Below are 25,296 nucleotides of genomic sequence, written 5' to 3'. Positions count from 1 at the left end.
GTAGCTGCACCGCACCTGGCACAGCACCCCAGCAAACGACTGCATCTCAGTTTAACTGTCTGGAAACTGTCAGCATCATATTCTCTCGTTTCACTCCTAGTTTTAGATGTAAACAAGCTGGCAAGTGAAGCTTGTCCTGTTGCCTCCACCTGCAAGCAGCACCGCTGGCAGAGCTGCTTCCCCGCGCAAGGACCGCGCCTGCTGCCGCCTCCCGCCGCTGGCTTTGTGGCACGGCCACAGGAGAGTAGGATCAGTAAGGATGGGAAAGCTCTCCAAGATCCAACCAGCAAGCCAGCACCACCATGGCCACCAAACCATGTCCCCAGGTGCCATGGGCAAAGGTTCCAAGAACACTTCCAGGGATGGGGACTCCGTCAGCTCTCTGGGCAGCCTGTGCCAATCGCTGACCGCTCTTGCAGCAGAGGAAAAACGTCCTCATCTTTGACCTAACCCTTCCCTGGCACAACTTGAGTCTATTTCCTCCCATTCTACCACCTGCTACTTGACCAGCCCCCACTCCAACGTCACAGGTAGCTGCAGATGTCAGAGGGCAGCAGAGCTCAGTTTGAAGGCATCCTGCTGGCTCCGTGTTCACTGCTTTCCCTCTGCTGCTGCAAAGGGCATTTGGGCTGCCCCAGCCCCACAGGTAACAGCTCACTGGATGCTGCCTCAACAGCTGCACCTGGTCAGGCACAGCTCCCACGGATCCCACACACAGCCAGCACCACAAATAACAGCAACCATCAGCCAGGCAGCTGCCTGCTGCCAGCAGAAGACTCACCAACCCCAGCTGTAATTCCAGCTTTTATTCTGAAGCACAGGCCAGATCTCATTCCCAAAGAGATGCATCAGGCCATGAACCATGGGAGCCTTGCCTGAGCCAAGTGCAGCCATACTTGACTTGGAGGAGCACAGAGGAGCACATCCAGCCTGGAGCAAACCCAGCCTGGAGCACCAACAGCCTATCTGTGGGGACATTCGTTTTCCTGACTTCTAAACTCATGACTGCAATCCACCTGCTCACTGCCAGAGCACAAGGATCCTGCAACAGCAGCAACCAGTGGGTGCTGGGAGAGAGGAGCTGCAGAGGAGGCAGCAGTGCCCAGGTGGGCAGCAGAGCCAATGGCATCCTGGGCTGGCTCAGGAGCAGTGTGGGCAGCAGGACAAGGGAGGTTCTTCTGCCCCTGTGCTCAGCACTGCTCAGGCCACCCCTGGAGTGCTGTGTCCAGCTGTGGGCTCCTCCATTGCAGAGAGATGTTGAGGTGCTGGAAGGTGTTTGGAGAAGGGCAGCAAGGCTGGGGAGGGGCCTGGAGCACAGCCCTGGGAGGAGAGGCTGAGGGAGCTGGGGGGGTGCAGCCTGCAGCAGAGGAGGCTCAGGGCAGAGCTCATTGCTGCCTGCAGCTGCCTGCAGGGAGGCTGTAGCCAGGTGGGGTTGGGTTCTGCTGCCAGGCACACAGGGACAGAAGAAGGGGACACAGCCTCAAGCTGTGCCAGGGCAGGTTGAGGCTGGATGTTAGGAGGAAGTTGCTGGCAGAGAGAGTGATTGGCATTGGAATGGGCTGCCCAGGGAGGTGGTGGAGTGGCTGTGGCTGGAGACCTCCTGGCATGGGGACTCCACCACCTCCCTGGGCAGTCCATCCCAGTGCCTAATCACCTTTCCCTGAGGAAGTGCTTCCAAATATCCAACCTAACCCTGCCCTGGTGCAGCTTCAGGCCATGCCCTCTTGTCCTGTCACTGACTGCCTGGGAGCAGAGCCTGACCCTTATCTGACTACAGCTTCCCTTTAAGTAGCTATAGAGAGCAATAACATTCCCTCTAAGTCTCCCCTTCTCCAGGCTGAGCATCCTGAGCTCTCTCAGCCTCTCCTCATCAGACTTTCCCTCCAGTCCCCTCCCCAGCCTCACCACCACCTCCTCAAGCATCCCGCTCCAGCTTGAGAGCCCTTTCACAGCCTCTAGTAGCACACACAGCATGGCAGAGCTTGGAGGTGACCTCTGCAGATCACCCAACCCCCTTGCCAGAGCAGGATCACCTAGGGCAGGTCGCACAGGATGGTATCCAGGTGGGTTTTGAACGACTCCAGAGCTGGATCCTCCACCGCGGCTCTGGCAGCCTGCTCCAGTGCTCCATCACCCTCAAAGCAAAGTTCCACCCCCAGACCCTAAGCCTACATCTCCCACAGCTTACAGTCAGAGTATTTGCACTCCCCTGGCGCTGTTATTACACAGGTCTCGATGTGAAGCCCTGGAAATAGCTCCCATTGTCAGTCCGAGCCATAAAAGCGATGCCAGGCTCAGTGCTTTGTTAACCACCACGCAGCTAGCCCAGCCTGCTGCTTTACTCACTGCCAGGGAGCAAACCTTTCATTGTCCTCTTTAAATGTCACTTAAAGAGCTGTAGAAGCAGGCTGGAAACACAATTAGGGAGGCACTGAAAGCGAAACGATGCAGGCATTTGCATCCAGCTCTTCGCCTGGAGCACAGACTGCTGTGCACACAAGGCAAGGGTTCAGGGGCTGACCGAAACGACAGAGCTGCCTGGGCTCCTGCTTTGGGGCTAACTGCTTCCCACGGGCAGGAATTGCAGGTTGTGATGGGTTCTCTCAGAGGGGTGCCTGGGTGGCACCAAAGCAGCCTGCAGGACAACAAGCAGGGCTGGAGCAAGGTTCTGGCTTCTTTTTCCCTTCCACTGGAAAATGTCTGTGCTCTCTGTGAGGGTTTTTCCTTTGGTTTAAAGCATCCAGGTTCAGCTTTCCAGCTAAGAACTGTGTGCCTGGGATAGAGGAAGAGGGGAGAATCATAGAATCAACCAGGTTGGAAGAGACCTCCAAGATCATCCAGTCCAACCTAGCACCCAGCCCTAGCCAGTCAACCAGACCATGGCACTGAGTGCCTCATCCAGTCTTTTCTTGAAGACCCCCAGGGACGGTGCCTCCACCACCTCCCTGGGCAGCCCATTCCAATGCCAATCACTCTCTCTGTGAAGAACTTCTTCCCAATATCCAGCCTATACCTACCCTGGCACAACTTAGGCATCATCAGCACCTAACCCTAGGCTCTGCCCTGCTGAGCACTGCCCAGGCAGCCAACGCCTTGGAGAGCTCAGCTTTGCCTCTGATCACATCAGGTTCTGCCAGGGGCAAAAGGATTTCTCTCTAGTGGCATCAAAGCAATGTATGGAAGGCAGCAAGCAGACAAGGAGCAGCCAGGGGAGGTTTGCTCTTGCTGGTTCCACAGGATGGGTTTAGCTTTGCTCTCAGGTTGCCTTTCTCTGCAAGGACAATGTCCTCCATAGGACCCAGGAGACCTTCCCCCATCCATAGGACCTAGGAGAAGCATCCCCCTCCCCTCCATAGGGCCCAGGAGAAGCATCCCCCTCCCCTCCATAGGGCCCAGGACACACACGCACCCCCCCCTCCATAAGGTCCAGGAGATAGACACACACCCCCCATGCAGAGGGTCCAGGAGAAGCATCCCTCTTCCATAGGGTCCAGGAGAGCCCCTCCCTCCTCCATAGGGTCCAGGTAAACCTCCCTCTCCTCCACAGGGTCCAGAAGAGACACATACACCCCTGCATATGGCTCAGGAGAGGCCCCCTCCTCCATAGGGTCCAGGAAAAGCCCCCCTCCTCCATAGGGTCCTGGAGAGACACACACACACCCTCCATAAGGTCCAGGAGAAGCCCCATCCCTGCAGCCAGCCCAGCTCTGTCCCTCTGCAGTCTGCTCCACCTGGAGCTGCCCCTGTTGAGGTTGGACAAGATGCCCTTGGAGAGTCCCTGATGCAATCTGTGACTCTGTGCTTCTAACTCAGGGGAAACCTTTTCCTTACACTGTCTGAAGACCTAAATTCTCAGCACAGCCTAAGAGCAGAGGCAGGGCCCAGTTCCTGACCACCACAGCAGCACCTGCTGGGTGAGCATCTCTGCTCCCTTGACCACTCACAAAACTGAGCATCAGCCAAGCTCTGTTGTCTTGTCCTGCTCCTCCACTTTCAGTCAATGCTCCCCCAGCCACAGGAAATTTCCCCACCACAACAATATTTTTGCAGCAGAAACAGCACTGCAATAGAATTGCTGTGATTAAAGCTGTTATTGCCCCCCAATCACTGCCCTGATAAAGCTGTGCTCATTACACAAGCAGTAAACTCAGCCTGGGGAGAACTTAGCAGAAGGAGCCAAGGCTAAATCTGCCTTGTGGGGGATGGAATTCCAGAGTCTTTCTCCCCCACTTTGTTCTCTACCTTTCTGTTAACGAGCAGGAAGCAACCACTGCTGCTTCTTGTCACCTCTGAGCTGCTATCAAAGCCTTGCAGAGCTTCATCAAGCTGTGCAGTCGAGTGGGGAAGGATCTAAACTGGACCACATCAACATACCAACAGGCCAATGGAGCTCTGCAGAAAGGGTCTCAGGCTAAGGAGAACACAGAATGGGGGTCAGCATCTCACAGATGGGCAGAGTCCAATGGGATGGATTCAATAGCTCCAAGTGCAGGGTGCTGCACTTTGGCCACAGCAACCCCATGCAGAGATACAGGCTGGGGTCAGAGTGGCTGAGAGCAGCCAGACAGAGAGGGATCTGGGGGTGCTGATTGATACCTGCCTGAACATGAGCCAGCAGTGTGCCCAGGTGGCCAAGAGAGCCAGTGGCATCCTGGCCTGCATCAGCAATGGTGTGGCCAGCAGGAGCAGGGAGGTCATTCTGCCCCTGGACTCTGCACTGGTTAGACCACACCTTGAGTGCTGTGTTCAGTTCTGGGCCCCCCAGTTTAGGAGGGACATTGAGATGCTTGAGCGTGTCCAGAGAAGGGCGACGAGGCTGGGGAGAGGCCTTGAGCACAGCCCTACGAGGAGAGGCTGAGGGAGCTGGGATTGGTTAGCCTGGAGAAGAGGAGGCTCAGGGCAGACCTTATTGCTGTCTACAACTACCTGAGGGGAGGTTGTGGCCAGGAGGAGGTTGCTCTCTTCTCTCAGGTGGCCAGCACCAGAACAAGAGGACACAGCCTCAGGCTGTGCCAGGGGAGATTTAGGCTGGAGGTGAGGAGAAAGTTCTTCACTGAGAGAGTCATTGGACACTGGAATGGGCTGCCCGGGGAGGTGGTGGAGTCGCCGTCCCTGGAGCTGTTCAAGGCAGGACTGGACGTGGCACTTGGTGCCATGGTCTGGCCTTGAGCTCTGTGCTAAAGGGTTGGACTTGATGATCTGTGAGGTCTCCCAACCTTGGTGATACTGTGACACTGTGATACCTCCTTCCTGCCTTATAGAATCATAGAATCAACCAGGTTGGAAGAGACCTCCAGAATCATCCAGTCCAACCTAGCACCCAGCCCTAACCAATCAACCAGACCATGGCACTAAGTGCCTCAGCCAGGCTTTGCTTGAAGACCCCCAGGGACGGTGCCTCCACCACCTCCCTGGGCAGCCCATTCCAATGCCAATCACTCTCTCTGTGAAGAACTTCTTCCTAACATCCAGCCTAGACCTACCCTGGCACAACTTGAGACTGTGTCCCCTTGTTCTATTGCTGGTTGCCTGGGAGAAGGTGATACTTTTGTGCTGGGCAGCTGAAGGCATTTTTTGAGGTGTCAGAACTTTGTTAGACCTTTCATGGGTTTTCTTTCCCATCCAAGTATTTGGGTGCTTTTTAAACACCCACATCAGCAGCCCTCAGGGAGTACAGCAAGGATTGGATGTCAGCAAGGCAGATTCCAAGGGATGCAACAGAGAGAAGCTGAGCCACAGGCATCAGTGGGCCAGGTGCACCTCCTCTCTCAACACCTGCCTCCTCCAGCTCCCATGCACAGCCCAGGAGAGCAGCACAGATAAAAGACTCGAGTTTTACAAGCAGGGGGAAAGTATTTTACTGGCACAGACTCTTTTTTTTTTACTAACCTGACATAAAAGCTATCAAACTGTGTAAATAAACCTGGGGAATGATCTCCTCTCTCAGCCAGAGCTCTCACTGGGCCCCAAATGGATCCATTTTAACTGGGTTATAAATTTCTGATAAAGGAGATTTGGGCTCTGAATAGTGCATTTAATGATGCTTCCACTGCAGTGCTCCTCTGCAGAGCAAGGCCAGGCTCTCAGTTGGACTCTGGCCTGGCTAACACTGTGTTAACCACCTTGCACCTTCACTGTGGATCTGGATGAGGGCATGGAGTCAGTCATCAGCAAGCTTGCAGATGACACTAAGCTGGGGGCAGATGTGGCTGGGTTGGAGGGCAGAAGGGCTCTGCAGCAGGACCTTGACCACCTGCACAGATGGGCAGAGTCCAATGGGATGGGGTTCAATAGCTCCAAGTGCAGGGTGCTGCACTTTGGCCACAACAACCCCATGCAGAGATACAGGCTGGGGTCAGAGTGGCTGAGAGCAGCCAGACAGAGAGGGATCTGGGGGTGCTGATTGATACCTGCCTGAACATGAGCCAGCAGTGTGCCCAGGTGGCCAAGAGAGCCAGTGGCATCCTGGCCTGCATCAGGAATGGTGTGGCCAGCAGGAGCAGGGAGGTCATTCTGCCCCTGTACTCTGCACTGGTTAGACCTCACCTTGAGTGCTGTGTTCAGTTCTGGGCCCCCCAGTTTAGGAGGGACATTGAGATGCTTGAGTGTGTCCAGAGAAGGGCAACGAGGCTGGGGAGAGGCCTTGAGCACAGCCCTACGAGGAGAGGCTGAGGGAGCTGGGATTGGTTAGCCTGGAGAAGAGGAGGCTCAGGGCAGACCTCATTGCTGTCTGCAACTACCTGAGGGGTGGTTGTGGCCAGGAGGAGGTTGCTCTCTTCTCTCAGGTGGCCAGCACCAGAACAAGAGGACACAGCCTCAGGCTGCACCAGGGGAGATTTAGGCTGGAGGTGAGGAGAAAGTTCTTCACTGAGAGAGTCATTGGACACTGGAATGGGCTGCCCGGGGAGGTGGTGGAGTCGCCGTCCCTGGAGCTGTTCAAGGCAGGATTGGACGTGGCACTTGGTGCCATGGTCTGGCCTTGAGCTCTGTGCTAAAGGGTTGGACTTGATGAGCTGTGAGGTCTCTTCCAACCTTGGTGATACTGTGATACTGTGTGTCTCTCTGCATGGCAGCAAGCTGCATGTGTCTCTCTGCATGGGCAGCCTCAGCACGCTGCTGGAGCTGCTCAGGGCTCACTCACTCCTACAATGCTGGCACAAACCCTTTGCATTATCTGTTCCTTGCCTTGCCCCCACGCTGGGTCTGCCTTGCTGATTTGAGCTGTGAAGTGCTTGTGGCCCAAAATAACCCAAACTCACCCTGGCAAACTGCACAGGGAGCTGAAAGGCTGCTGCAATGTGCAGCTCCCCAGGGAGCAGAGCAGGCACAGCTCTGCAGCCTCTGCTCCTTGCACCACAGCAGCATCCAGGCTGCCCCTGCCTTGAGACCTTAGGAGACAGAATGCAACACACCAAGGCATGGGCTGATGCTCTGCTGGGCAGAGGTTGAATTCCCACTTGGCCCTTTCCACTTCATTTAAATGCAAATTCAGGAATGGAACATCCTGAGAGGGAGTGGAGATGGAGAAGCAGACAGAGAAATAGTCCTCGAGGGAGTCTGTGCCTAGCAAATGAGGGCACAAGAGAGGCCACGAGCACAGGGGGGGGACTTTGGGAAGGAGGCAGCCAGGTAAGCCTTCAAAGCAAGAGCAAGGGAGGTTCTCCTCCCCCTCTACTCTGCCCTGCTGAGACCTCATCTTGAACACTGTGTTCAGTTTTGGGCTTCCCAGTTGAAGAAGGACAGGGATCTGCTAGAGAGGTCCAGCGGAGGGCTGTGAGGATGATGAGGGGACTGGAGGGCATGGCTGATGAGGAGAGGCTGAAGGACTTGGGGCTGCTTAGACTGGAGAAGAGAAGACTGAGAGGGGATTGAATCAATGTTTATAACTCTCTGAGGGCTGGGGAGGACAGGCTCTGCTCACTGCTCCCTGGGATAGGACAAGCAGCAATGGATGGAAGCTGCAGCACAGCAGGTTCCAGCTCAGCACAAGGGGGAACTGCTTGCCTGCAAGGGTCCCAGAGCCCTGGCACAGGCTGCCCAGAGAGGTTGTGGAGTGTCCTTGTGTGGAGCCTTTCCAGGCTTGTCTGGATGTGTTCCTGTGTGATCTGTGTTAGATAGGATTGTCTTGCTCCAGCAGGGGGGTTGGACTGGATCTCTTTGGGTCCCTTCCAACTTCTAGCATCCTATGATCCTATGCAAGAGAGGCATCAGTGAGGAGCTCACCCTAAGCTAGGCTACTTTTCCTTTATGCCAAAGTCTTACTAAATGCTATAGAGAAACCAAAACCAGAACATGGTCAGAGGCAAAACCAGCTCCAGGTAGAGCTACAGCTAACTACATTTCAATATCTCACACCCACATTTCAATATCTGAAGGGGCCCTGCAGGAAGGCTGAGGAGGGATCTTTAAGAGCAGCTTGGAGTGATAGGATGAAAGGCAACGGTTTGGAACTGGAGCAGAGGAGCTTTGGGTTGGCCAGCAGGAGGAAGCTGTGCACAGTGAGGGTGGGGAGACACTGGCACAGGCTGCCCAGGGATGAAGTCCCTGGAGACATCCAAGCTCAGCCTTGCTGTGTGCCTGTACAGCCTGCTCCAGCTGGAGGGGTCCCTGCTGCCTGCAGGGGGATCTTGGAGGGTCCCTTCCAACCCAGTGCTAGCTGTGAACACACAAGGAACTAACTCTTGCCTGAATTCCCAGCTGAGCTAACAGGAAGGTGGTGTGAGGGGGAGATGTACATGGGAGCAAGCAGCCCCTGGGCCTGACCTGGCACTGGGAGAAAGGGAAATTCATCTAACACTGATGAAGTGTTGTCAGTTCAGGATGGCTTGGGCAGCTCCCAAAGCTTCCCAGCTTTTGCTTGACAGCATTCCCCTGGCTGAAGCAACACAACACTTCTGCTGCTCATCATCTTTCAGCTCAGCAGTGCAGGCAGAGCCCACAGGCTTGTGAGGAACCCAAGGAGAAAGCTCCTACAGCATTTCCTGCTGCACACAGCCTCAGTGCAGGAGAAATGTTCCTGGCCAAGTGATTTAGGCTGGACCTAAAGATAACAAGAGGGAAAAATCCAAGAGAGGAGCAGTGCTAGATAGGGCTGAGGCTTCAAAGTGCCTGCAGCAGTGAAAAACAGGAGGTAATCTCCAAGCAGAGCCAAAGCAGCAGGTTCAGCTATAAAAAGATTGAGGAGGGGGGTGGTTAAAGAAGACTGAATTTCCCTGTTTATTATTTTTAGGTAGCACTGTGGGTGGATGCAAGCATTAGCAGGGCTGCCAAGTGACAGTCCCTACAATTAATGAAGAGGTAGCATTGGAAAGCTTTGACAGATGCCAGGAGAAGCCACATTTCCCAGGGAGTAATTCCTCCTGGTGTGAGCTTCAGTGAGAGTGAATGGATGTTACTCATTTGAAACTCTGATGGCCTCCTTCCCTCAACACCTTTGAAGGCAGAAATGCTGCCTGCAGCTGTTCCAGCACCTGACGACCCCTCCCCAGCTAGGAGGAGGCACAGAGAAAAGAAGAGACCCGTGGGGTTGGAGTGAAAATTAATTAACAAGCCAGCAATGCCTCTTGCTGCTGAGCAATTGTGCATCAGCTCAGGCTGGCCACAGCCAAGGCTGCCAAGCTCAGACCTGAGCAGCCCTTGCACGCCTCTGTTGAGCTGTGCAGCAGCAGAGGCTGCCTGCCTCCATGGGGCCAATTAATTCTCCAGCTCTCTGCCTGCTGTCTGCAGCACTCTCAGCTTCTCTTTCACCAAAAGGTGCTCAGCCTTCCAAACAAATCAAGTGGAAGAGACCTGGGAGCACTCAGCCTTTGGAAAAGGATCTTCAAATGCTTTAACAGCTCTTTGCTCAGGGACTGTAGCTAAGAACCTCTGTGCACTGAGAGAGGGGAGACACTGGCACAGGCTGCCAGTGTGGATCATGGAATCAAGGTTGGAAGAGAGCTCCAAGCTCAGCCAGCCCAACCTAGCACCCAGCCCTGCCCAACCAACCAGACCATGGCACTAAGTGCCCCAGCCAGGCTTGGCTGCAACACCTCCAGCCACAGCCACTCCACCACCTCCCTGGGCAGCCCATTCCAATGCCAATCACTCTCTCTGACAACAACTTCCTAACAACATCCAGCCTCAACCTCCCCTGGCACAGCTTGAGGCTATGTCCCCTTCTTCTGTCCCTGGCTGCCTGGCAGCAGAGCCCAATCCCACCTGGCTACAACCTCCCTTCAGGGAGCTGCAGGCAGCAATGAGCTCTGCCCTGAGCCTCCTCTTCTGCAGGCTGCACCCCCCCAGCTCCCTCAGCCAGGATGCTCCCTCCCTGGAGGTATTCAAGGCCAGGTCGGATGAAGCCCTGAGCAACCTGAGCTAGTGGGAGGTGTCCCTAGCCACGGCAGGGGGGTTGAATACAGATGAGCTTTAAAGGTAGGTCCCTTCCAACCTAAACCATTCTGCGATGCTATGAATAAACCTCCCCCCTTGGTCTCCCCAGCCACCCAAAAAAAACCACCAAACCATCCCTGCCCTGGCTGGGAAAGCAAAATCAGAAGAGTTTTTCATCAGACAGAGTTTGCTTGAAACCAAACAGGGTTGGGGTTTTTTTTTCCCCTCTTGCAGCTAGAAATTAATGTTTTGGAACACAATATTATCTGATTGATTTTAAATGGATGTTTCCCTACTCCTTTGTAGCACAGTGAATGGTGCTAAGAAAGCCAAGAGGAAACGATACCAACCCAGGGCTGCCTTTTGCTTTGGAAGTGCCTTGAAATATTTCCCCTCCCACAGCCAGTGCTGAATTGTGAGGAGCAAAATGACAGACAGAGGAGGAGCAGATGAGGCTCTATTTATGCAGGCAAATGGAAATGTGTGAGCAGCTCTTTTGAGGGGGAAATGCAGTTTGACAGGTATCTAATTTCCTTCTGGGGAGAAAAAGGACTTTGTCAAGGGCTTGCTTGCATTCTGGAGCTGATGGCAGGGTTGGGGTTTTCTCCCTCCCTCCCTCCCTCCCCCAGCCTTATAGTTTGCCATCTTTCTCTTCGAGTCAAACAAAAAAGCCACCACCAAAACAAACCCAACCAGACGACAACAAAACCAACCCCAAACAACTTAAAAAGCCACATCTGCCAAGCGTCACAAAAGCAGCTTAATTTGTTGTCATCACAACTGCACTTAAAGCAAATCAGATACCTGAGAGCTATTTATCCCCCCCCCACCAGCAGCCAGGAGCTGTGAGCAAGCAGCTCCTGCTCCAAACGTCCCTGTGCCAGCCAAGCCAGGGCTGAGGGCACTTTGCCTAGGGAGGGATTGAGGGCAGGCAGCAGCTCCAGCAGGTGAGGGTGGGGTGGCTGCTGCCTGAGGATGCTGTTGCTTAGCAACCTCTGCACCTGTGGTTCGTTTCATTAGGATGTTTCTGAGCTGTCCATGAGGCTGAGCCTGGGAAGGGCTTCTGCCAGCTGTGGTCTTGCTCAAGCATCACTCCTGTCTACAGTTACCTGAAGAGAGGCTGTAGCCAGGTGGGGTTGGGCTCTGCTGCCAGGCAACCAAAAACAGAGCAAGGGGACACAGCCTCAAGCTGTGCCAGGGCAGGTTCAGGCTGGATATTATGAGGAAGTTGTTGTCAGAGAGAGTGATTGGCATTGGAATGGGCTGCCCAGGGAGGTGGTGGAGTGGCTGTGGCTGGAGGTGTTGCAGCCAAGCCTGGCTGGGGCACTTAGTGCCATGGTGTGGTTGGTTGGGCAGGGCTGGGTGCTAGGTTGGGCTGGCTGAGCTTGGAGCTCTCTGCCAACCTGCCTGATTCTGTGATTCCAGCCTGGCTGATTCTATATTTCTAACCCCATCAGCTTCAAGCTCCCCAGTAAGAGGTGAAGCAGCACAGGGACTGCACTGCCTCTGGGCAGATGCAAGCGACCTGCTGCCAGGCAGCAGCCCAGGCTGTTGCTCACTGCCTGCTGGTCAGCTCCCACGCCTGGGAAATGGCCTCAGGCTTTTCCATTTCCCTGGAGAGCAATTGATGCTCTCAGCCTCAGAGCTAACTTCCCAGAGCGACTTAAACCAAAGCAAAACAAAGTCCATGAGGTCCTGCAAAGGCAGGCAGCACCTCTGGCCAGTTCAGTTGCCTCTGCTGGGCACTTCTCTCCTTGAACAGGTTTTGGGATCCCTTTAGAGGCTATGGCTGGAGATTGCCAGCCTGATTTCAGCCTGCTATCATCTGCACTGCTCCCAGGAACATGCTCACTTCACCCCCACCCCCCAGCCAGCCCCCTGGCCAGGCAGTCAGCCACTTCTCCTGGGGAAGGACCCAGATTACTCTTCCCTTCTGGCTTTAATGCTTAATCCCAAACATTTATCATAGTCTACTCCAAGCCTCCTACTCCTGTGCATGTTCATCCTCCCTGAAAGCTGCTTTTTCCTCTTAAAAATCTCTTTAATTATCTCTCCTGCAGCAGCAGCAGCTCCAGCTGGCACCTTCTGCTACGTTGTGCTGTGGATTGTGTGTTCCTCCCAGTGAAGGCATCAGACCTCTGGAGCCAGAGCTCTCCCCTTGCTGGTGCAGTGAGGAAGGATAATTATGACATCCTCTGAAAGACAACCTGCCTGGAGCTGGCTTCTGGCAGTACCACATTGCAAAGAGGTGCAAAGAGATTCCTCCATTCCAAGCATGGAAGGGGGCTACTTCTTGAAGAGCTGACTTAGCAACCCCAGCCAAGTGTGCAGGCTGGAGACCTGCTGGGGCAGTCACCCACAGCTTTGTGCTGGGCCAGGAAGATCTCATTCTGGCCTCATTCCCATCTCTGCTTTTCCACTGTTTTCCTTGGAGCCCTTTTGGCAGGACAAGTGATGAGATGATGCTAGGAGGAAGACTCTGGGGTACTTGGGACTATTTGAATTGCCTCTGCCCTGCAGGAACAGCTACAGCCCAGGCAAGGATCTGCTTCCCTTTCCTGACCAGGAACAGCAACACTGCTTTTGCTTACAGGACAACACAGCTCCATGCAGCTACTGCCTGGTTGGGTTCCCAGCTGCTTTCATAGAATCAGCCAGGCTGGAAGAGAGCTCCAAGCTCAGCCAGCCCAATCCAGCACCCAGCCCTGCCCAACCAACCAACCACACCATGGCACTAAGTGCCCCAGCCAGCCTTGGCTGCAACACCTCCAGCCACAGCCACTCCACCACCTCCCTGGGCAGCCCATTCCAATGCCAATCACTCTCTCTGACAGCAACTTCCTAACAACAGCCAGCCTAGACCTGCCCTGGCACAGCTTGAGGCTGTGTCCCCTTCTTCTGTCCCTGGCTGCCTGGCAGCAGAGCCCAACCCCACCTGGCTACAGCCTCCCTGCAGGCAGCTGCAGGCAGCAATGAGCTCTGCCCTGAGCCTCCTCTGCTGCAGGCTGCACACCCCCAGCTCCCTCAGCCTCTCCTCACAGGGCTGTGCTCCAGGCCCCTCCCCAGCCTTGCTGCCCTTCTCCAAACACCTTCCAGCACCTCAACATCTCTCTTGGTTTGAGGGGCCCAGAACAGGACATTGGTGTTCTATCCAAGAGCCCTTTAATGCAAAGGCCTCCAGCCTGAAAAGCAGTCAAACCTCAGCCCTTTTGTCAAGTGATGGCTGCAGAAAACCACCAGACCTAAGAACAGGAGCTGCAGGAGTGAACCCACAGGATCCTGGATCAGCCTTGCACTGCTGAGTCCCATCTTTGGCTTAGCATGGAGAAGCACCCAACAATTCTGTGGCATCCCCCCAGCATTTCTCTTGCATTCTCTCCCCAGCCCCTACCAGAAGAAGAGGTCTGCACCAAGTGCTTCTCTGGAAGTTGCTATGGTTACAGCAGGATGTTGTTGCATAGCAACAAGCTAAGCTGAACATCACCAAGGCATTTTACCTTCCTAAACTCCCTTCCCTTGTGTATTCACCCAAATGAGTTAGATTTATCTCCAGTCCCAGCATAAACACACAGCAGGGAACATCTACCTATTGATTTTGTCATGCCTATGAGCAGTGTGACAGAATGAGCTACGTGCTCCAGAGCCCAGCAGCAGCACTGCCTGGTGCCTCTGCCTAAGCAGAGGGCGAGTGGGAGAAGCTGGCACAGCCTCAGGGGGGTTTCATGGGGATGACCACACTGCTGTAAAGGCAGGTTGGAGACCCTGCTTGAAGGGCAGGCTGCAACAGAGCCAGGTGCCGACTGAAGAACCACATTTACATCTGAAAGCAACTTACTTAGGAGTCAGTTCTTGCTGCACTCCCTGCAGGGCTCAGGAGCTCGCCCAGCATCTGCAGCCTGCTGCCTCCAGAGACCATGGAGGGGCAGAGCCAGGGAGACAGTGCTGGGTAGCTTTTGATGCTGAGGTTACCAACTCCTCTAGAGCACTTCCCTTCAAACCATGTAAAGTTCTCCTTAATGCCTTCCAGGCTGCAGAGCTTTGAGCACTTCCACTGCTGGCAAAGGAAACCTCCACTCTGCCCGAGGAGGCAGCTGGCAACAGTGACTGACACCCAGGAGCACAGTGAGGATCTCACTGTGCCAGGGGCCAAGTTTGTGCCTCTGCCCACGCTTCTGCTTGCTCTGACAGCCACACAAGTTCCAGCCCTCCCACACCTCTGCACCACACAATCACAGAGCTGTTTGGGCTGGAAAAGCTCTCCAAGACCATCCAGGCCAACCACAGCATCACAGCATCACCAAGGTTGGAAGAGACCTCACAGATCATCAAGTCCAACCCTTTACCACAGAGCTCAAGGCCAGACCATGGCACCAAGTGCCACATCCAACCCCACCACGACAGCCAAGTGCCACAGCCACAGGTTTCTCGAGCACCTTTGCAGGGATGGGGACTCCACCACCTCCCTGGGCAGCCTGTGCCAGTCCCTGACCACTCTTGCAGCAAAGAGCTTACAGCCACAGCTCACAACTGCCATAACCAATTTGGAGGCTCGCTGCAGAGGCACAGCCCAGCTCAGTCACTTGTGATCTTAGTCTAGAGGCCACCGTGGGAGGGATTTGTGTCCACTTCTGCTGTTGTTATCCCAGGGGCTGTCTAACCTGATCTCACTCAAGAACCATGGCCAGCCTAGCATTTAGAGAGATTACTTCCCTGCCCATCCAAGGGCTCACCTCTGTTGCCCTCCAGCCTTCCACCCTGAGCCAGCGTCATGCTCCAGTTTCCCTGCACTCTTTGTTTGCTGCATTGACTCCTTCCATCTGCCTTCTGCTCTCTGAATTAACACACAAAGAAGAGGAGAGGAAGGCTTTCTTCTGAAAGCCTGAGAGGGACAGCCAGCTGCTCTGCCTCACATGCTCTTGGCACGATGGGGCCACTTCAGGGCTGAAGTTCTGGGCCCTTGTTCTTGATACAGTTTGTGTCCAGATGGGTACCACAGCCTGGAAAGGAGGCACATGGCTGCTACTGCTGCTGCTGCACACATCTGTGCAGGCACACTGCCTGTGAAGGGCTGCCAGCACAAATCTCCTGACCTTACAAGGTCAGCAGTAGTCAGAATGAGGGAGGGGGGAAATCAGCAATAAAATCTCCCTCAGAGTCATTCCAGAAGGAAAAGTCTCCTCGTGGGTCTGCCTTCAGCTGCACAGCAAACAGAGTTTTCTTTCTTATCAAACCCACAACTCAAGCAGAAAACATCCTGGGGAGAAGGCACTAAAGGAACTTGCAAATATTTTGATAGCATCAGGTTGGGAGGAACCTTCAAAGTCAGCTTGTCCATCCCCCCCTGCACTCAACAGGGACAGCTCCAGCTGGAGCAGGCTGCACAGGGACACAGCAAGGCTGAGCTTGGCTGGCTGCAGGGATGGGGCCTCAAGCACAGCCCTGGGCAGCCTGTGCCAGTGTCTCAGCACCATCCCTGGGCACAGCTTCCTCCTGATGTCCAACCTAACTCTGCCCTGCTCCAGCTCCAAACCATTGCCTCTCATCCTGACACTCCAAGCCCTTCTGCACAGTCCCTCCCCAGCCTGCCTGTAGGTCCCTTTCAGGTATTGCAATGCAGCTCCAAGGCCTCCCTGAAGCCTTCTCTTCCCCAGGCTGAACAGCCCCAACTCTTTCAGCCTGACTTCATGCTCTGCTCCTGCCTGCCACTTGTCTCACAGCTCAGAACCTCTGTTCAGAGATGCTGTGCAACAACACAGCCACACAACAACCCCCACGGAACAGCTGAGCAGGATAAGGGCATCCTCAGTGACCCCCACGAGCAGCAGCAGAAGCTGTGGCTGCCAGCATGTGTATTTCACCAGCATTCCTGCAAGGAGAGACAGGCAGCTGGGAAAACCCAGCCTGATTGCCTTTGACAAGCCCAAGGGGATCCTCAGCAGCACATCCTGCTGCCCAGGCAGTGGGCACAGAAGCTGCCATGGCAGCTGTGCTGTCAGTGCAGCAAGCATGGCTGTGCTGGACCCAGCACACAGCTGTGCTGCTGGGGGTGCTTTAAATATGTGTTCCTTCTGCTTGCCTTTGTTGGGTGACAGCTCCTGACAGGTCTGCTTTCTGTTGCACTGACCTAGCAGCCAGGGATGGGATCACATCTTGCTGGCAGTTGGCTGGAGGAGCAGCTTAATGAGCAGTTAGCAGGCTTTGACTCGAGTAGGTGGTGAGGCAGTGCCAGTCCCCTGCTGCTTTAGTGCAGTGTCACTGGCACATCTGAGTGCTCTCCACGAAGCATCTCAGGGGGTCTAATAACAGAGGACTGCAGCAGTGACAGCCAGATCTGCACACTGCACTTCCCAAGCCTGCAGCTTCTCCACCATCAAAGGCTTGGAGATAATTTTGGCACCATCTGGGAGCTGTTGTACCAGAGGCAGTCCTGATCTTGGCTTTCACAACTAAGGCCAAATGCCTGCAGGAGTCCAATGGCTGCTTTGTGGCCCTGATGGTTGGCACAGGATCAGGCTCTTTGCCATGAGATGGGCAGGAAAAGCAGGCTGTGCCCTCCTGTGCCCTCACATCCTGCTTGCCTTGAGCTGTCACTGCTCAAGCTGGACTAGGACACCAGGAAATCTCATTACAGCAGTTAAGAAGCTGTGACCACTGAGCCTAGGAGGGAGTGTGCTTCCAATTACTGGGGCTGAGAATCCCCCAGGAGCCTCTGGTTTGGCATTGCAAACCTGCTGGAGCAAAGACTGGGCTGTGTGAGCCTCCAGCTGCCCCAGCCCAAACCCACAGCTCATTCCAGGAGCTGGCCACACAGTACCCCAGGTGCAGTTAAGAGGCAGCAGGAGATGAAGGTCTCCAGAAGGGAACTGTTCTTACACCAAGCCAGGATGCAGCCTCCTTACAAACCACCACCAAAATTTCTCACCCTGACCCATTTCTGCCAGCAGTAGAGGAGGGCAGAAAGCTTGGTGGGGAACTGGGATGTGCTCCTTGATAGAACAGGCTTGTCTGAGTCACCTCCTGATGAAGGGACCAGCCTAAAACAGAAAACCAGGGACCAGCTTAAACCAGAAAAAACAAGGCTCAGCTGTGTCTGTGCCTCCTCTCCTGGCAGGTGCTAGCTGAGTTTGAAAGATGCTTCTCATTTCTGAGCAGTGAAAGGACATCACAACCAATAGAGGAGGCTGAGAAGGGACCTTATTGCCCTCTACCTAAAAGGAGGTTGTAGTGAGGCTGGAAATGATCTCTTTTCCTGAGTTACTAATGATAGGACAAGAGGAAATGGCCTCAAGTTGCACCAGGGGAGGTTTAGGTTGGATGTTGGAAGGAAGTTCTTTCCTGAGCAGGTGGTCAGGCACTGGAAGAGGCTGCCCAGGGAGGTGCTGCAGAGTCCTGCATCTGGGGAGGAATAATAAACTCCACCAGCACAGGCTGGGAGGTGATCTGCTGGAGAGCAGCCCTGTGGAGAGGGACCTGAGGGTCCTGGTGGCTAACAAGTTCCCCAAGGCACAGCAATGTGCCCTTGTGGCCAAGGCCAATGGGATCCTGGGGTGTATTAGGCAGAGCAAGGGAGGTTCTCCTCCCCCTCTACTCTGCCCTGGTCAGACCTCATCTTGAGTCCTGCCTTCAGTTTTGGGCTCCCCAGTTGAAGAGGGACAGAGATCTGCTGGAGAGAGTCCAGCAGAGGAGCACAAGGATGATGAGGGGACTGAAGGGCATGGCTGATGGGGAGAGGCTGAGGGACCTGGGGCTGCTTAGGCTGGAGAAGACTGAGAGAGGATTTGCTCAATGTTTGTAAGTATCTGAAGGCTGCCAGGAGGGGGGGACAGGCTCTGCTCACTGCTCCCTGGGATAGGACAAGCAGCAATGGATGGAAGCTGCAGCACAGGAGGTTCCAGCTCAACACAAGGGGGAACTTCTTGACTGGAAAGATCCCAGAGCCCTGGCACAGGCTGCCCTGAGAGGTTGTGGAGTCTCCTTCTGTGGAGCCTTTCCAGGCCTGCCTGGATGTGTTCCTGTGTGATCTGTGTTAGATAGGATTGTCCTGCTCTGACAGAGGAGTTGGACTGGATGATCTCTTTGGGTCCCTTCCAACCCCTAATATCCTCTGATCCTGTGATGGAGTCACCATCCCTGGAGGTGTTTAAAATGAAAGTGGATGTGGTGCTTGAGGCTATGGTCTGGTGATGAAGGATGCTGGCATGAAGGCTGGACTGGATGATCCTGGTGGTCCTTTCCAACCACAGCAATTCAACCTTGTGCTGAGGGAGTTGGGTTAGTCAAGGACTTGTCAGTGTGAGACTAACAATTGGACTCGAGGAGCTTGAAGGTCTTTTCCAATCTAAGAGAGTCTGTGAGGATGGAAGGGAAGCAGCTGAGCCTTCAGTGAGCAGCAATCTGGCTTGGGGGCTCCTGAACCAGCAGCCAAGGCTTAGCAGTGACAACAAATCTGCCATGCTCAAAACAACAAGGACAAAAGCACTTTGAGCTGGCTCTGCCCCTGGCAGGTGAGTCTTTGCCATCCTAAATCCCCTTTGCCATCCTAAATCCCCTTCCTAGCAAGCCAATTCACTTGCTTCTGGCAGAGATCTGTGCAAGGCTCACCCAAAGCACCAACCTCCATGGCACCTTCCACTGCTGGCCAGGTAGAGCCACCTCAAACTTCAAGCAGCTGAGACAAGAGTGGTTGCCTTGCTTTTTCTTTTCCTCCTCTCTGACAGATCATTTCCCATATTGAAGATAAAAAAACAACCCCAACTACCAAACCACCACACACAAAACTTAAGCCCAAAATCCAGTCAGAGAAATTGCTGCAATCCAACAAACAGGTGGCAAGGAGGCAGCTTGCTTTGAAACATTTATTTGCAGCTAAGTAAATCTCCCAGGGATTAAGGCTGCTCTTGCCAAGATCAGAAGTTTAGCTGTCATTTTCCAACCTCACAGGGAGCAAAGCTGCACTAAACCCAAGCTGCAGCTACTGTTTAGTGCTTCCAAGGGGCTTCCCATCCCCACCTGAAATCACAGCCTGCAGGAACCAGCAGCACTTCTCTGCCTCTCTCACAGTGACACAGCTGTTTGAGCAATGCACAGAGCTCTGTGCTGGTAGAGAGCCCCCTTGGACGTGCTTGGATTCAGTGGGCTACAGCAAAGCTCCAGCCATGCAGAGCCACTTGAGCAAGGCAAACACCTCCATGCAAGGCAAACACCTCCATGCAAGGCAAACACCTCCATGCAAGGCAAACACCCCCATGCAAGGCAAACACCCCCATGCAAGGCAAACACCCCCATGCAAGGCAAACACCCCCATGCAAGGCAAACCCCTCCATGCAAGGCAAACCCCTCCATGCAAGGCAAACACCCCCATGCAAGGCAAACACCCCCATGCAAGGCAAACACCCCCATGCAAGGCAAACACCCCCATGCAAGGCAGCTCTGGCAGGCTGAGTGAGCAGAGAAGGGCAAGCAAACAACAAAAGAGCAAAACCCAAAGGTGTCTGTTCTCTGAGGGCTGTGCTGAAACTCCAGCCTGAGCTGCTCAGCACAGTGGTGCCTTAAGGGGTAGTCAGAGGGAGTGGGCAGAGAGCAGGACTGCCTCAGATGCTTACAGCAGGGAACTGCATCTCTAGCTTGAGGGGTGAGATGCTGCCAGCAGCAGTGAGCACTCCCTGGGGAAGTGGTGGGAAGGAGTTTCAGTTTGGGAGCTGGTGCAAGTGGCAGCAAAAGAGGTTCTGCCTCAACACAAGGGGCAACTTCTTGGCTGGAAGGGTCCCAGAGCCCTGGCACAGGCTGCCCAGAGAGGTTGTGGAGTCTCCTTCTCTAGAGCCTTTCCAGGCCTGTCTGGATGTGTTCCTCTGTGATCTGTGTTAGTATTGTCCTGCCCTAGCAGAGGGGTTGGACTGGATGATCTCCTTGGGTCCCTTCCAAGCCCTGACATCCTATGGCACCTTCCTGAGAAGGAGCTGAAGAAGGGAGAGGGAAGAGAAAGCAAGAACCATCCCTAGCTGCTCACATCCCCCCCAGTGACAAGCATTTTCTCACCTTCCCTCGACAAGATTCATGGTGAACTTTTGACACCAGGTCTGCCAGACACAGCTCCCTCCCCTCCCTGCTCCAAACTCCACAGGGTGGTGTTGACATTTCAAAGGAGAAGGTGAGGAGAGAGGCTCCTGGGAAGAAGATCCCTTGCTGGGGCAGCACAGCTCTCTGATAAGCAACCTGTGTGCTTGGCTGCTGAGCTCCAGCAGGGCCTGGCTGAGGACAAGCAAACAAGGCAACCCAGTTGCTGAGCATGTTAGATGTGCTTTGTCTTCCTGAGCCCAGGTTTCACAACTGATGTGGGAGATGATGCATCACCCTCAGAGCCGAGGGAGATTTGTGAGCCTGCAGGAGCCCACACTGAAAGCAGAGCTCCAGGGCCAGTGACTGCAGGTCCCCTTTGCAGTAATGAATTGCTTGTTACAGAACACATCATAAAGCAGCTGCCTCATCACTCACTGCACCACAGACTACAGCACTCTGGCAGGCTCCAAAGGAAACCAAAGCAATCATTCCTGGAAGACAGAACCAAATTCTGAGCAGAAAGAGATAGCAGAGGCTCAACAGGAGAGGTTTTGCTCCACACCTTAACAGAAAGCAATTGGCAGGTTCCACTGCCTCAGGTACTGGGCTGGAAACACTTCAGACAAAGGGTTGGCTAAGGTGGAGCTCAGAGAGCCACCCCCAGGGCTCAGGAAGAGAAGACAGAGGTGTTTGTCTTCAGCAGGGTTTGCTCTTCTGGGCTTGTTCACATCATCACTCAGAGCTCCTGCTGGGATATAAGGAGGGACTGATGCAGGTAGAAAGTGACAACACAGCATCAGGGGCTGGAAGGGACCTCCAAAGCTCATCTGATCTAAGCCCCCTGCCACAGCAGGATCTCCTAGGCCAGAGCACACAGGAACACATCAGCCAGGTTTGAATATCTGCACAGAGGGAGACTCCACAACCCCCCTGGGCAGCCTGTGCCAGGCTCTGGCACCCTCACAGGGAAAAAATTCCTCCTTGGGTTCACACAGGAACTTCCTCTGCCTCAGCTCCCACCACTGCCCCTTGCCCTGGCACTGGCATCCCCCAGCAGAGCCTGGCTCCAGCCTCCTGCCACTCACCTGCACAGCTTTAGAGCCACTACTGAGCTCACCTCTCAGCCTCCTCTCCTCCCAGCAGCACAGCCCCAGCTCCCTCAGGCTCTGCTCCTAACAGAGCTCTTCCATTCCCTTCAGCATCTCTGTGGCTCTGTGCTGGACTCTCTGCAGCAGTTCTGTGTCCCTCTTGAACTGGGGGGGCCAGAACTGGCCACAGTACTGCAGATGTGGCCTCAGCAGGGCAGAGCAGAGGGGCAGGAGAACCTCTCTTGACCTGCTAACCTCAGCCCTTCTGATGCACCCCAGAATGGCATTGCCCCTCCTGGCCCCCAGAGCACATTGCTGGCTCATGCTCACCCTCCCATCCACCAGCACCCCCAAATCTCCAATGTAGCCCTTCTGGCCACAGGAGCTGGGAGCCATATTGTGAGGTAAAGTGATGTAGAAGTGCTGGTTGGGAAGCCACAAGCTCCAGCACCTCAGTAACAGCCACAGCTGCACACAGATCCCGCTCCCAACTACCTGGCATCACTCTGGGATGGTGCAGTGCCACTGTCAGCCATGTGGGTGACTTCAGTGAGCCAGGCTTTTAAGTGCTGTAGTAAGGGCTTAGGTCTTTCAGATGACCTTCATTGACACCCAGTTGGCTCCAGTGCCCATTCAGATGGTCCTCATTCCCCCTTACAGCAGCTCAGCAAGGCAGAAAGAAGCTGCTTTGGGCCAGCTTAGCTTTTGCTGCCTGAGCACTGATTTTCTATACCTCTGTTCCCCTTCACACCTATTTCTGGAGGCCCTGCTAGGCAGCCAGGCCACAGGGATCCAGGATGCAGCTGCCACAGAAGGGGCATGGCCCTGCTGCACACAGTGCAGGAGGGGAGCAAGCAAGCCTGGGACTGCTGTGCAAGCCCCAAGGATCCATTTTGTTCTATGCCAAGTGGGGAGCCCTGAGGGCTTTGATCAGAAACAGCACTGAGGTGACATTTATGCTTCACATGCTTGTTATTTACACAGAGATATCACTCAAGCCAACTCTCTCATGCTCTTGATTCAAATGCTTTCCTACTCCTCACACCCCAGGGGAGCTGGGCTTTGCCCTGGTTTAGCTCAGTTTGGTCCTGGCTTACACTGCCAGCCTCACATTCCCAAGCCCAACAAGCACCCACATTAAACAGGCAGAAGAGCAAGAGACAGAAAGAGCTCATTCCAGAATCACCAAAACCTCAACTGGTGACTGCAGCAGCCCAGAGCAGCTCAGCACCCAAGGAGCTGTGGGCACAGCATCCTGTGGTGCTGTCTCCCCATGTAGTTATTCCTTCCACTGCAGCACTGCAGAGCTGCTCTCCTTCCTCTGCTCCAGCAGTCTGCTTTCACTTTGCTTTCCTTTGCTTCAGTCAGAAGCAAGATACCAGCCTGGGTCCACCAACTCAGGCCAGCAGTGTGAGCAGCAGGTCCAGGGAAGTGATTCTCCCTCCCTGCTCTGCTGAGACCCCACCTGGAGCACTGCATCCAGTACTGGAGCCCCTGAGACAAGAGGGCTGTGGAGATGCTGGAGAGTGTCCAGAGCAGGGCCAGGAGGATGCTCAGAGGCTGCAGCAGCTCTGCTGTGAGCACAGCCTGAAAGAGTTGGGGCTGTGCAGGCTGGAGCAGAGGAGGCTCCCAGGTGACCTTCTTGTGGCCTGCCAGGAGCTGAAGGGGGCTGCAAAAAATGTGTGGAGGGACTTTTGAGGGTGTGAGGGAGTGTCAGGAGTGGGGGGAATGGAGCAAAGGTGGAGGTGGGGAGAGTGAGGCTGGAGGTGAGGAGGAAGTTGTTGAGCAGGAGAGTGGTGAGAGGCTGGAATGGGTTGCCCAGGGAGGGGGTTGAGGCCCCATGGCTGGAGGTGTTTGAGGCCAGGCTGGCTGAGGCTGTGTGCAGCCTGCTCTAGGGTAGGGTGTCCCTGGGCATGGCAGGGGGCTTGGAACTGGCTGCTCCTTGTGCTCCCTCCCAACCCTGCCTGATTCTGTGATGCTAACCCTTAATCTATTTCACACATCTCTGTGGCATCTACAGCAGCTGCTCAGCTGCAAGTGTCAACCTGGGTTATTTTTAGTTGTAGGATAGTGAAAGGAAGCTCAAAGGAAGCAACTGTCTTCATTACAGCCTCAAGAGGCACCCCCAGACATTAGCCACTGTCTACCTCAATTCTTTTATTAACCTAAGTGTTGCATCCAGAGCAAGGAATATGTATACAGACACTCTTAGGCTCCACACTACCCTCAGCTTACTAAGATCCATTTAATTACCTCCATTAAGAAGCAATAAGGCTCTTAAGAGTAACAATTTCCTTCTCAGGCTCCCAGACAGAAAACACAGCCTCTTAACTGGTAGAACTGAGAGGGGGGTAAAAAGAAGCTGGGTTTGATTTTTAGAGGCTGTGAATCAGAGAGGAAATTGCCAGCTCCTTTAATGACTGGGCTATTTTTACTGCTCATCCTGCTGCACTCCGGTTTCACGGCCCTGGATGCTCACAACAAAGTCACAGAACTCAACTTACAATCAGGCAAATTGCAACGGAGGATGAGCCACATCCTCAGAGCATCGGCGTTAAGGACAGGAGCTCCTCTCAGCTGCTAACAGAGAGGGGCGGAGGTGGAAGCTGCAGGACTGAGGGTGAAGGCTCACAGGTCAGGTGTGGCATCGGATTCTCTCCAGGAGGATTTAAAGGGCAGGTAGCTCTGAAAGCCCTGAGAGATGTGCCTCGAAAAGCAAGACAAAAGCAGCTCTCCAGGGCCACCAGCAAGTGCTTTGCCTTTCTGAGGTGTACACATTTTGGAGGCTTCTAATTAGAATCATAGAATCAAGGAGGTTGGAAGAGAGCTCCAAGCTCAGGCAGCCCAACCTAGCACCCAGCCCTGCCCAACCAACCAGACCATGGCACTAAGTGCCCCAGCCAGGCTTGGCTGCAACACCTCCAGCCACAGCCACTCCACCACCTCCCTGGGCAGCCCATTCCAATGCCAATCACTCTCTCTGACAACAACTTCCTAACAACATCCAGCCTAGACCTGCCCTGGCACAGCTTCAGGCTGTGTCCCCTTCTCCCCTTGCTGGCTGCCTGGCAGCAGAGCCCAACCCCACCTGGCTACAGCCTCCCTGCAGGCAGCTGCAGGCAGCAATGAGCTCTGCCCTGAGCCTCCTCTGCTGCAGGCTGCACCCCCCCAGCTCCCTCAGCCTCTCCTCACAGGGCTGTGCTCCAGGCCCCTCCCCAGCCTTGCTGCCCTTCTCTCAACACCTTCCAGCACCTCAACATCTTTCTTCTGTGGTTTTGTTTCTGTTAGCCCACCCCTTAGCCACAATTAAATGCTGACAAACTTTACTCACCACTTTGATGTCCTGACTGGTGACTGAAACCTTGCAGACAGCATCAAACCATCCCCTCACCACCCATGTCTGGGGTGATCTGACCAACTTCCCTCAGCAGAGCCAAAGCAGTGGCTTCCTCCCTAGCAATAAATGCAGCTCCTGATCACTTCCAGGTGAGGCAAGGGTTGGGCTTGATGAGGATAAATGAATTCAGCTGTTTGGAGGTCAGCCTGAGACACTAATTTAAAAGGAAAGGGGGGGGGATAAAAGAGAGAGAAAGAGAGGGGGGGGGGAAAGAAAGCAAAGCAAACCCTTCCCATGCTTGTTTCACAAGCAAGAATCAAAGGCAGGTTTGGGTATTTCAGACACCATGCTAAGGGAGCTCTCAGGAGGCCAAGCTGCTTTGCAATGCAGATGTACTGGTGAGAGCTTAGCAGGCTGCTGAGCTGAAGAAAGGCACATCCAATG

General features: G+C 54.4%; 1 long non-coding RNA gene across 1 annotated transcript in view; it reads right to left on the bottom strand.

The window, feature by feature from the left end:
• Positions 1-24,933, bottom strand: part of LOC135191236 (uncharacterized) — a 32,083-nt gene extending 7,150 nt beyond the window's left edge. The window contains exon 1 of the long non-coding RNA XR_010308774.1: positions 24,847-24,933. This is a non-coding gene — a long non-coding RNA (uncharacterized LOC135191236). The remainder of the gene's footprint in view (positions 1-24,846) is intronic.
• Positions 24,934-25,296: the final 363 nt, after the last annotated feature.

The sequence above is a fragment of the Pogoniulus pusillus genome, chromosome 38 (assembly GCF_015220805.1).
Source record: "Pogoniulus pusillus isolate bPogPus1 chromosome 38, bPogPus1.pri, whole genome shotgun sequence".
Lineage (NCBI taxonomy): Eukaryota > Metazoa > Chordata > Aves > Piciformes > Lybiidae > Pogoniulus > Pogoniulus pusillus.
The sequence above is the reverse complement of the archived record's forward strand: the minus strand, read 5'-3'. Positions and strand labels throughout refer to the sequence as shown.